Genomic DNA, 11,759 nt, shown 5'->3' with positions numbered 1-11,759 from the left:
TACCTTTTTAGGCAATCCAAAGATCTCCTGTAACAGAGATGTGGAGGAAAAAGCAGTTGGAGCAGTAGTATGTTGGAGAGAGGCCGAATGGACTGAGGTACAGTGTAGCATAAGGGCCTGGAAACATGGGCCTTCACTGTATGACTGGAGAGAACCTAAGCCAGTCTGGAGATAGACTGATGAATATGCTATTATTGACATGATGCCCACTTCAGTAAAGAAATTTTCAGAACAAACACTCAAGTAGCAAGGCAATATAGGCCTGAGATGAAGAGATTGGTGTCTAACCAACACAGAGTAGAATAACCAACAGACTGCAGAAATGCACTAAAGACGTATTCAGAAAAAGACATCTGACTATCTTCCACTGAGCCACTTGCAAGATGAAACATGAGAAAAGGTTGTGGTACAGCTGGTAATGGCCACTTGCATTTAAGATATGCACAGAAGGCTACTTCAGCATGGTTCTATCTGTTGATTACCATTTTCATCTACAACAGATAACATTTATAACTGGTTGGAACACAGTTCAAACCAAGTCTTAACATTTCATCAAGCTGCTGAGACATCCATGTGTACTCCATGCCAATATGCAGGTTTCTTTGCAAGATTTCACAAATAATAGCATATAAATAGTTTTCAAAACGTAGGCTGGAATTTTTGTATGTTAAGAAGGAAAAAATACCCGAATGTTATTTTCAGTTTCTGATGTGCTCAGCTTAAGCAAACCATGATGAAAGCGAGCAATTATAAAGAATGATAGGTGGCATGTGGTGGTTTTCACTGATATAGCATTATCCACACACTACATGCTGGAAATAAACCATACTCGATAATGTACATATAACTTGGGAACGACACAAGTATCTGAGCACTACTGAGAGTTCTGTTGCTCATCTGCAATTTCAGGCAGAAGATGGCCTTCTCTGTCAACCATGGGTCAACATAACTCTCAAGTAGGCACATGTTCCTTAAGCATTTCTTCTTGATAATGAACATTTTCATTTCAAGCCCCAGGTAATATCAGATACAGAAAAAAGTCCACATATGTATGTATTTGGTTCCTGGATCCATGTGGATGCTTTTAACCCCACTCTACTCCTTGCTGAACTTCACTTTCCACCCCTCTGTACTCATGTCTAAACATAAAGGTATTTACATGTCTGAAAGGAACTGGAAAGCAACTGTGATATTTCCCAGTGGATTCTAAAGCTCTTCTCACAGAAAAGCAACACATCATTATGTCACAGTAGCACTTCAATAAGGGGCAGCTCAGGAAAGGCCTCTGACATGGTTATGATTAGCAGATTCATCACTTTCTCTACCTCACTTGTAAAAGAAAGACTGGAACAGAAATATTTTCAGTTATTATTATCTTTCCCTGGAATCAGTTATGTCTGTAGGCCTTATAGAATGTGCCATCAATAAGATGGTCTTTGGATAAATGTACTTCTATGCACTGCTGGAAGTACCTAAAACTGATGGGTCTTTGAAATCGTGTGTGTATCTGTTGTTCCTTGGCAGGTTCTAAATCCACAAATTCATGAGTGGCTTATTGTGATTCATATGCCACTTTCATTTTTGGCAGGTAATGCTAATGGTATTGGAGAATGACTATTTGAATGAGATCTGCACCCACTTCCCTCAAATCAGGACTCTAAAAATGCTCAGAAAGGAGCTGTCAGCATAAATAAAAAAAATAATTAAAAAAGAATGTGAACGCTTATTCTGTATAGGGTTTCAACTCCACAATTCCAGGCATCAGGGATGAGCAGGATGAACAGGACTTTCTACAGTTCCTGTAGAAGGCTGGGCAAGCAAACATCTAGAGGGGGAAATTGAGGAAGAGGAAATATCTACGTGTCAGTAATAGGAAAGTTACATTGTATACCTGGTTTTTAGGCATGCCATCTGTGCTCAGTCATACCAAATAGCTTTGATGACATGCCACAGCTAAAGGACAGGCAATATATGTCCTGCTCCAGTGACATGAATGACACAACTTGGTAAAACTCACTGCTTAATGATATAAATCATAACTCTCAAACACAGTATATGCTCGTCTCATATGTTTTTCAGTGATTAGACTCATACTAGGTATTTGGATACTGAAAGCACTGAAGGAGCATTATGGTGAAAACCAGTGCACACTAGGTAAGCACGAGAGCCTTATCTATACTAATCCTGGACTTCCCATCATAGTTTGTTGGTTTTTAACAATACCATAACATTCAGCTAATATTGTTTACAGTAGCCTAACAACAAGCAATTCTATTCCCATTACTACTTACAGTCTGGTATTAAATATTTGTTTCCAAAGTAAACTGCCTGATATAGTTGAGAAGTATTACCACAGTTGGTTGTTTTGTTTTTTTTTTAACCTGAATAAACCTTATCTTTTAAAAACAAAATGTGAGCTTAAAAAGGGAGTATATTTTGACTAATATACCAAGTTGATAGAAAATAAGGTTTATGTTACATTTCAATTTTAAGGAAGGATTTTCCATAGTGCATTTGAGGATCTTTAAGAGGGAGCTTGATCTAAACTCAGTTCCAGTTCTGGATCTGGTCTCAAATCCATGTGTAGCCTCAGGCAAATGTGTTAATTTTCCTGTTTCAGTTTCCCTGCCTTTAAAGTGGGGATAACGTGACTAACACAAATAGCTTAGCTGCAATTTGTAGCAATGAGTAACTTGATTATTAGATTTCTGAGACATGAAACATGATTATTATTAGGGCTTACTGACCAGCCAGTCAGAAATGTGATACGAATAAAGGAGATGGGTCTTTGACAATAGAAGGATGTAGGTTAGTCAGTCAGTCAGTCAGTCAGAGTAGCTCTGCAAGGAGGCAACTCTAGGGAGTGGAGAGTTGGACCTATAAAAGAGAGAATGTTCCCTTTGTACTGATCTCCTATTTATTACCCCATGGTATCAAAAGGCCATAAAAAGCTAAGTCCTCTCTGAGAAATGAATAGGTCCAAAGCACTACAACAAATCAGCTGCAGGCAAATAAATTTTTATCTGTGTAAGTGAGCTCAATGTTATTTTCTAGTGGAAATGTCAGAATTGATTAAAGACCTAGCATTTCTATTTAAAATGAGAGAGTAGGGGATGATACGTTTTAAACTGAGAAAAAGTCAGAGGACTGATAACATGGAGATAAAGGAGTGAATTAATTTCTGGTGTTGTTGAAGTAATTTGGTATTCAACATATTGAGTCCAAATTTGCACCACTGTACCTAGTATAAATAGTAGTGCCTTTTAATAACTGTGACAAAAATACTCTCCCCACTGGCAAGGTCAATATTATTAATTGCTATTCCTATTATTAACCTTTGGGCTTGTGTATCCTCCATGGATTAATGATTATTCAATAACTGAGCTACAAGGTTAACTTACTAATAGCAATTAATAGAAGGACATACTGCTGGCTAACTAGGAAAAGCAATGACAAATCAACTTCTTGGCCTTGGTCTTGTTTCATGCAAAGGTGCCAACAGGAATTGTACCTGTCAGCTCCCAAAGCTGAAAGAGAAAATCTGCCTCAAAGTCGAGACAAATAAAAAACGGAGATCGGGCTGACATCCGGGGTCCCTTCTTATTCCCCTCTAGGGAATAAGAAACAGCCTCAGCTTTCAGGGAAACCTGCGTTCACTGCCAGGGTCATTCTCCAGGAACTCCACTTCCAAATCCTGCATCAGCGAAGAGGGGAAAGAAGGTCTTAAAAACAGAAAAAAGAGAGAAAAGTACTTCCCCTAGGAGAAGTTTCATGAATAAAGGCAATTCTCAAACAGCGTTACGGAGGAGCACGTGGTGCCAGGTGAAACACCGGGCAGGAGGACCACAGCGATCCGGGCCCGACGGGGCAGCGGAGCTGCCGGCAGCCAGAGGCCTCCGGGGGATGCTGTCCGCGCCCGGGCATCCCCAGCCCGCGGAGACCCAGCGCGGTAGCGGAGCTGCTCTCCCTCGGCCACCCCAAATCGCGGGTGGCCGCGGACCGCTGCCTGCCCGAAAGGGGCTGCCGCCGGCGCCCTGGGAGCAGCGGCGCGGGGCGGCCAGAGGGCGCGGGGACAGCTGTGGAAATAAAGGAGCGGGAGAAGGATGGAGAGAAGGGGGAAGAGGGGGGCGGGGGCGCGGTGCCGGGGAAGGCAATGCGGGGACGGTGGAGGGTTTCGACCCCAGTTCTGGGGGGAAGGGGGGTACGGCAGGCATGGACACACACACACCACCATGCCCCGGCACTTCCACCAAGTCAGCCCCACCGCCCCGCGGGGCCGGGAGCCGCCGGAGGGAAGGAGCCGCCGCGCACACACACACAGGCACACAGACACACGCCACCGCTGCGCTCCAGCCGCCGCTCGCTTCTCCCCCCCTCCCACCGCCGCCGCGCAGGCAGGAGGCAGCGGGCGCGGAGCAGAGCGGGCGGCGCAGGGCTTGGAGACCCCGGCCCCGGTCGGACCGGCCTCAGCGGCCGCGCTGCCCCGACGGCACCGCCGCCCCCTCCCCGGGGGCAGCGCGCACCTCCCCGCCTGGAGGGGCCGTGCGAGGAGGCAGCGGGCGGGGGGAGCGCGGGCACACACACACACACACACACACTCACACACTCACAAATACACACACACACGCAGGCACACCCGCACAGACACACGCAGGCAGAGGCAGGGCTGCCCCACGCCGGTACCTTGCTGCCCTGGTGTTTTCCGTCCGGGCTCCTCCTTGCTGAGGCAGCTCGGGAGCGGAGCCGAGCGGGCGGGTGCGTGTGCGTGTGTGTGTGTGCGTGCGTGCATGCGTGTGCCTCTGTGTGTGTCTGTGTGTGTGTGTGTGTGTGTGTGCGAGAGCGAGAGAGAGAGAGAGAGACTCTCCCCCCTCCCCCTCCTCCTCCTCGCTCTCCTTCCTTTAAACGCCCACTCCTGATGGGTGAAAAGACAACTTGAACTTCAGTGCAATTAACTTCGCCGGCGCCTCGGAAGCCGGAGGTGTCGCCGGCCTCGCCCGCCGCGCTCCCATGAGTGAGTCGGTCCCGCTCCTTCGGCGTCTCTCCTCGGGGACGTGGGGGACGGGGGGGGACAGAGCCGTGCCGGGGGCACCCGCCGCGGCGATTTACCCGGCCGTGCCGGCCCGGGAGGGCGGGCGGGAGGGAGGCGCGGGGCGGGTGGCTGCGCTCGGCGCTGCCGCTGCCGGAGCCTCCCGGCCGGCACGGGCTCACACCTGCCGCCGCGCCGCTGCCGGTCGCCGGCCCCGCTCCGCTCCGCTCCGCTCCGCTCCCTCGCCCGCCGCCGGCACGGGGGGAGCGGGGGGAGGTGGGGGTGGGGGCAGAGGGAAAAAACCCCAAAGTTTGGCAAAGTTCTTACCCGGCGCCGCGCGCCTCCCGGCAGCGGCGGGCGCGGGGCGGCGGCGCCCCCGACGGCGCGGGGCGAAGCGGCGGGGCCGGGGGTCGCGGGCAGGGGGATGGGGGCGCGGGGCTTGCGCGGGGCTTGCGCGGGCGGCCGAGCGGCGGCGGCTGCCCCAGCCGGGGGCGCGCCCGTGGCGGTGGGTGGCACGGCCCCCCCGCCCGCCCGCGGCGCGACCCGGCGCTGCCGCTGTCACGGGGAGCAGTGCCGGGGCTCGTCTCTGTGCTCCAGGATTTACTTTTGCTTTTTCCGCTCCGTCTCCGAACCCGCCACCCGAGGTTTTGCTAAACCCTCGCCCCTTTGTCGCCGTGTCCGCCGGCTGCCTGGGGGAGCGCTCCTGACAGGCACCTGCCCGACCCGGAGTTTCCCTCTGCCAGTCTCCAGCTTTTTCTGACTGCGGAAGAAACTTCGCTACACTTTAAGTTTTCTGAAACACTTTGCACCAGCTCCTAAGCTGAAATAAGTTTAAACTGAGGAAAGCTCTTCGCTGGTTTTAGTCCGTGCAAATGAGCGCAGCGCTTCTGCGAAAATAATTCACAAATTCAGATGCAGAGACTCCAGGGCGTGTGATCTGGAGGTGCCCTTTCATTCTGGTCCGTGCTACTTGGGTGGGAGTTAGCAGCGGCCCCTTATTTCTACTTTATATTATTTTGGTACAGTGCATTCATATATTTGTCTGCTGTAGTCTGCTGGCAAACATTAGCATTCAAGCTTACATTTTTGACAAATGTGCAGACAGGAATAGCATGAATAGGCATCTTAAATATTAACAACCTAAGCATCTGTTGTGAAACAAATTTAATATATTTACTCTGTTTTTCTCACATTGTTAGGAAAGGTTACAATAAGTGTAAAATTTCAGCTGTAGTTAGCACAAGGAATGCTTGGATATTTCACTATCTGTTCAAGCATTTAACACAATCACCAGATAGAAATGTGTCAAATCAGGCGCACTATTCAAAAACAACTTGAAACTGTAAGCGTAGAGCGTATAGACATGAATATAGCATGTTCTCTGCAATTTCTATCTTCTAATTACTCTTCAGCACGATTTGTAGAATTTGAGAATGCTCTTTCCAGTCCTGTACTCCTATATGCTCTTAAATATGGTTATACCTACACACACTCATTTTCTAATTCACTTTCTATTTGAGATTGTTATTGGTATTACCTTGCTTTTCAAGTTGAAGCAATAGTTTTGTGAGGAAATGTGAAATAACATAGAGTAGGTAAAAAAATGAGCAGGCAGAAAATGCAATGTGTTCACATATAAGCATGCGTCGGAACAGATAGTGCACAAACAAGGCAATAGAAGAGAAATTAAAATCCTTGGCTAGTATGCTATGTATACCCACTCTTCAGAACAGCTAGTGGAAAAGAAACAACTGACTCCAAGGAATTCCTCTGTCCCTGCAATAAAACTGTTCAGAGTAGAAAAGAGCACAGAAGAGCAAAGCCTCCAAAAAGGCTGTAGAGTTATTTCAGGAATCAGTGCATTCCTTCCCTTTTTCCCACAAGTTCAAATATGTAATAAATAAGTCCTTTGTATGCAAAATAGTTTACTGGAACAAAAAACATTTAAATGAAATGCTTTTTGTGCATGAATTTTGAAAAACTGGCCATTTCCTTTTTATATTCTTTGTTCTAGATACTTTAAATAGCAAAGTAACTCTCGCAGTTTCCCCTCTCATGCTATTTTAGCGACTCGTGTGAATCCTAACCTGCTGCCGAGCTCCCGAGAAAGCAGTGTGAAGCAGAGTCGATCTGTAAGTCACTGATGGGACACGGTGCTTTGGCAGTGTCAGAGCAGAGAGAGGCTGCCACGCCAGCCCCAGCTCGCACAGGAGCAGGCACCCTTTGGTTTGCAGCGCAGGCCCAGCGGGTCAGCGCACCTGCCCTCTGAGGCCGTGCTTCCCAAGGCAGCGCCAGCCCTGCTGCAGCCCTGCCAGCATCCCACAGGCACCAACCACCACGCTCAGCCCGGCTGGGGACGTGGGCACATCCACGCCAGCAGCACTGAAACCTCTTCAGAGAGGTTTCTCTACAGAAAATGCTTCTCCCACGTTACAGGTTTGGGATAGAGAGGGCTTTACATGGGTGCAACTGCCATTTAGATGATAATTAGTTGAAGTCTGGTGTTCTACTTAAAAAAGACCAACAAAAAACCCCACCAAACCTTTTAAATGTATCAACTACTTGATTTTTCAAAGTACTGTTACCTTTTTAATGTCACCTAATTTTTTTTAGTCTAAGTATTGTCAGAGGAATTTGAAGTAATTCCTTAGGTTTCCAGCTGTATTTGAAAAAAATTAAGAAGATTACTTTATTAATAAAATAGCTCATAATATATAGAAAAATACATTAAAGTAGATTTCTGAATTAAAACTGGAGGAAATATGACTTCTGAAAGGTTTTAGTCATATTTCTAGGAACTATGGTATTTTAACATAGACTCTAGTGAAGCATTTTATTGCCTTCTTGTATATAACTGCCATTGCTCTCTCTAGATATATTTCATATATATCCAGTGAAGCCACAAACTTTCCTTCTACAACAGTTTAAACACATCTGGAACATTTTACTTTCTTATAATTTATGTTAATAGATGTAGAGTGTATATACAATCTTCTCAGACATCATTGCTTTTTCCAAAGGGGAATTTTTTTACTTTCAGTCAGGGAATATATTTATAAGAACAAAATAACTCAAAGTATAGGCAATTCTATATATCATTTTATTTTCTGTTATATTAGGTTGATTATATAAAGCTTTCATTTAGAGCGATGGGATGATGAAATTACAGAGGAGTGATTGGCTTTTGTTTTTTCAAATGGTTCAAGTTGAGGGCTGCAAAAATGAATGTTTTTTGTAAAGTTCTTTGAGTGCATAATATTTTTCATAGAATTCTGACAAATTAATTTAATAGAAAAGCCACAAGTCTCTTAGCCAGGTAAAATGGAAGTTCTGTTTTTGCCGTTATAGGCATCAGGCTTCAGTAACCTGCTGCTCTTGTGGAATGAACACTTTCTACTTAAAGCTATCATGCACCTACTGTTTATTTACGCTGCATTAAACTGACAGCACGGCAATCAGAGGAAAAAATATGACTTACTTTCCTGAAGTAAACACCAGTTTATAGGTTAGTGCCTGTATTTATATTCCTGTCGCCACTAAATAATGGCTGTCTCCATTTTAATATCTACCTGTGGTGTTACCCAGGGCAGCTGGCTCTTCCTTGTTTAAAACAAGCAAAAAAAGGAAGGTGGGGGTGAGGAAGAGAAGAAAGTTTTGTTATCATTCCACTCTAAGAGGAACTTAATAGAAAAGTGATTCAGTATTCCTTTCTGTGGCAAGCCGAAGCCAGTTTTAAAGACATAGTATTCAGTTTTACTTGGTGTAATTGAATTGCATCTCAAACAGGGAAAACAGAATTCCTTAACAGTATTTGTCTATCCAAGACACTGTAATTGTATATTCAGGCAATGGCAGATTAAGGGCAGAAGCATTTTATTAATAACTGAAAGCACATATGTGTGTGTGATGAAAAATGTTCTGCAAATCTGTCACTATGCAATCAAGTGCATTTTTTAAACTTTAGTTGTCACAAAGTTGCTACTGATTCTAAAAAAAAAAGAAAAAAGAAAAAAAAAAGAAAAAAAGAAAGAAGTAAAACAGTTTGACGGTTAAAGAGTAACTTACAGTTCTTACTGCCTGCTATACGGAGATTTGTAACTTTGTAAAGTCAGTCTCAGAAAGCCCTGTTGATGTTACTTTTAATCTTGGAGTGATGAGTCCAAGTAGCCGGCATTTGAACTGAAGATAACTGCAGTCAGAATAACTCACAGTTTGTAAAAAGCTTCTCTAAATTCTCGGTTGAAGGACTCCATTAATAACTTTTACCTGAGAGGTTAATTCCTCCCTCAGATTCTCAAAGTATTATACTTAACACTAAGTTGGCTTGTTGGTCAGTTCCCTTGGCTGTGGTATCATGAACTCTCAACAGCCCTGACCACAACTTGTAACTGTTACTTCCAAGAGGATACACTATGATGTTCCCTTCAAAAATGCTGGTGGTTTTGAATATTTGCCATCCTGTGGCATCTAAGTTTACCACAGTTATCACCAACACTTCATTACATAATGGTATCCAGTCTATTGCTTTGCAAATGTCAGCTTTCTCATGGTTTCTGCACAGCATTGGTCTCAGTACCTTTGTCTTAGTAGAGATTAATTTTAAGGAGACTTGCCAGCACTGATCTTGTACATGTGTTCTGATCTGGTTCTTGTGCCCCGTACTAGTTGTAGCCTACTCCTAATCTGTTTTATCTGGTGCTGTGTACTAGGAATGGCATAGTAATAGTAGAGTACAGTAGTAGAGTGTAGTAACATACCTCAGGCACTGTCTGAATTCTAAATATTTCCTTTTAAACTTGCTGAGCCTGACTTTGCTCCCATGCACACTGGTGTGTCACTGCAGAGCTCGGTTTCCACCGTTCCTGTAGAGGATCAGTGTTAGGTGTTCAGATGGGCTGAGGGACACACTAACACTCGGTATTTGTGGCAAGGTCCACCTTTCAGCTATTTATTTAGAGCACCAACGCACAGCAATCTCTCTGGAGTTTGATTCCCCTGTGAAACGCTGTGCATTTGCTGGGACTGGGAGTGTAAGACTTGTTTCCACCGGAGTGCAGGCTAGCTGCTGTCTCTGAGCTGCTGTACAGCACTGCTGGTGACACCTCTGCACAGCTGTATGCTGACAGAAGTCAGCTCTCGCTACCTCGGGCTTTGCTGCTGTGAGCTGCGGGTGAGAGAGGCAGAGGAGCCTGCTGGCTTGCACATGGGCCTCGGTCACCCCAGCTGCACCTGGGTGCAGAACATCAGGATGGGCCACGTCTGTCAGCTGCGCTGGCCTTACATAACTTCCAGGGACTATCTGCTCTATCTCTTTCCCGTGGCGCATTATGACATGATATGACCTGAGGAGATGAGGGAGGTGCTTTAAACCTCAAGTGCATCTTGTCTTCCCTGGATCCTGCTCTGACAGGATTTATTTGGCCAGCAGCAATCATTTGTGGGTCGTTGCACTTGCTGCTTGCTAGACGAAGTGGTGATACACTCAGACCACCTGTGCTTGGAGGACTGTCTCATCATCTTTTCTGGTGTCTTGACTCCTGGTTCTGGTTTTAGCTCTGAAAAAAAAAAGTGTAATTTTGGGTTAATAACTGTCCATGCCATTTTTGTCATCTTCGATGTTGTAATACTGATTTTGAAAATGCTCAGCACATAACTTCATGTGAAGGAAAAGGAAGCTGCAGCACACTATCCTTTTATAAATGCAGCCTTAATATGCTGCTGATTTATTTACCCAGCTATAAAATTAGTAGTAAATGTGTTTCATAGAACAGTGAAGGATTAAGTAATTCTTTATATTTGTAAATTAGTCCTAGAGTGGAAAACATTTTTAGCAGAAGTGCCAAGAATTGCTGCTCTGAACTCAAACCCACATGCAAAGGTATGAGAAAGGTATTTCCTTTTCAGTAACTGCACTTAGAATATGTGTCTGGTCATAATAGCCAGGTAATTAAAAACATTTTCAATGAAAAGGAGGAAAGTTCTAACATCATACACACCCTATATTCCTACTTCTTTTACATTAAATAAAAGACAGAAAAGAGAGGAGGGAAAAGACAGTGAGCATGCACGCAGGGTCTCAGAAGGACCAAAGGCAAAAAATGAAGTTGGGAGGAATTCCAGATTGAGTTTTAAAATGCTTATAATCAAAGATTAAATTAATATTTTTGTGGAGAGCAGTATTAGAAAGATTTTAAATCATTAGTGCTTTTCATCATAGGTGGGCTTTCTTGATAAAGGTAAGAAGTCTCAAGAATAATTAAAGGCATCTTAAAACTTAAAAATGACAGTTTTAGCTTCTAAGGATTCATTGTAATGTAATAATACTGTATGCTTTTTAGTGTTACTTCTGCACTAGACATTTAATTACAGTCTTTGTGAGACATGTTATCTGTATAGTAACCAGTGCATAAAAAGAATGATATTTACTTTTACATACAAGCTCTTGCTTGCCAGCTTTCTTTTTAAGATTATAGATTAAGATCTCCAATTCAGAATGTTCATGACTTCAATGAAAACAGCTTAATTTGATACAATTTTGGGGAGGAATGGAGCATTTATTGTAATAGTACTGCTTCTCTAGTCACACTTTTGCAATAATACTTGAACTGCTGTTTAGCAGAGGGTTTTTTCGGCGCAAGGGCCCAAACTCAGTGTTCTTTGCTTGTTCAAAGGGTAGATTTTAGAATATCAAATGAAAAAGCATGTCTAATTTTTATATTGAGAAGTAGGATTA

At 44.5% G+C, this 11,759-nt stretch overlaps 1 protein-coding gene across 2 annotated transcripts in view; it reads left to right on the top strand.

Annotated features, from left to right (window-relative positions):
- Positions 1 to 4,507: 4,507 nt before the first annotated feature.
- SATB1 (SATB homeobox 1) overlaps positions 4,508 to 11,759 on the top strand; it is a 92,213-nt gene continuing 84,961 nt past the window's right edge. Inside the window, exon 1 of one of the 2 annotated variants that reach the window (XM_058030815.1) lies at positions 4,508 to 5,011. The gene's annotated coding sequence lies outside the window, so the exon portion shown is untranslated. The remainder of the gene's footprint in view (positions 5,012 to 11,759) is intronic. The other variant, XM_058030849.1, reaches the window with a different exon arrangement.

This window comes from Melospiza georgiana, chromosome 1 (assembly GCF_028018845.1).
Source record: "Melospiza georgiana isolate bMelGeo1 chromosome 1, bMelGeo1.pri, whole genome shotgun sequence".
Taxonomy (NCBI): Eukaryota; Metazoa; Chordata; class Aves; order Passeriformes; family Passerellidae; genus Melospiza; species Melospiza georgiana.
The sequence above is the reverse complement of the archived record's forward strand: the minus strand, read 5'-3'. Positions and strand labels throughout refer to the sequence as shown.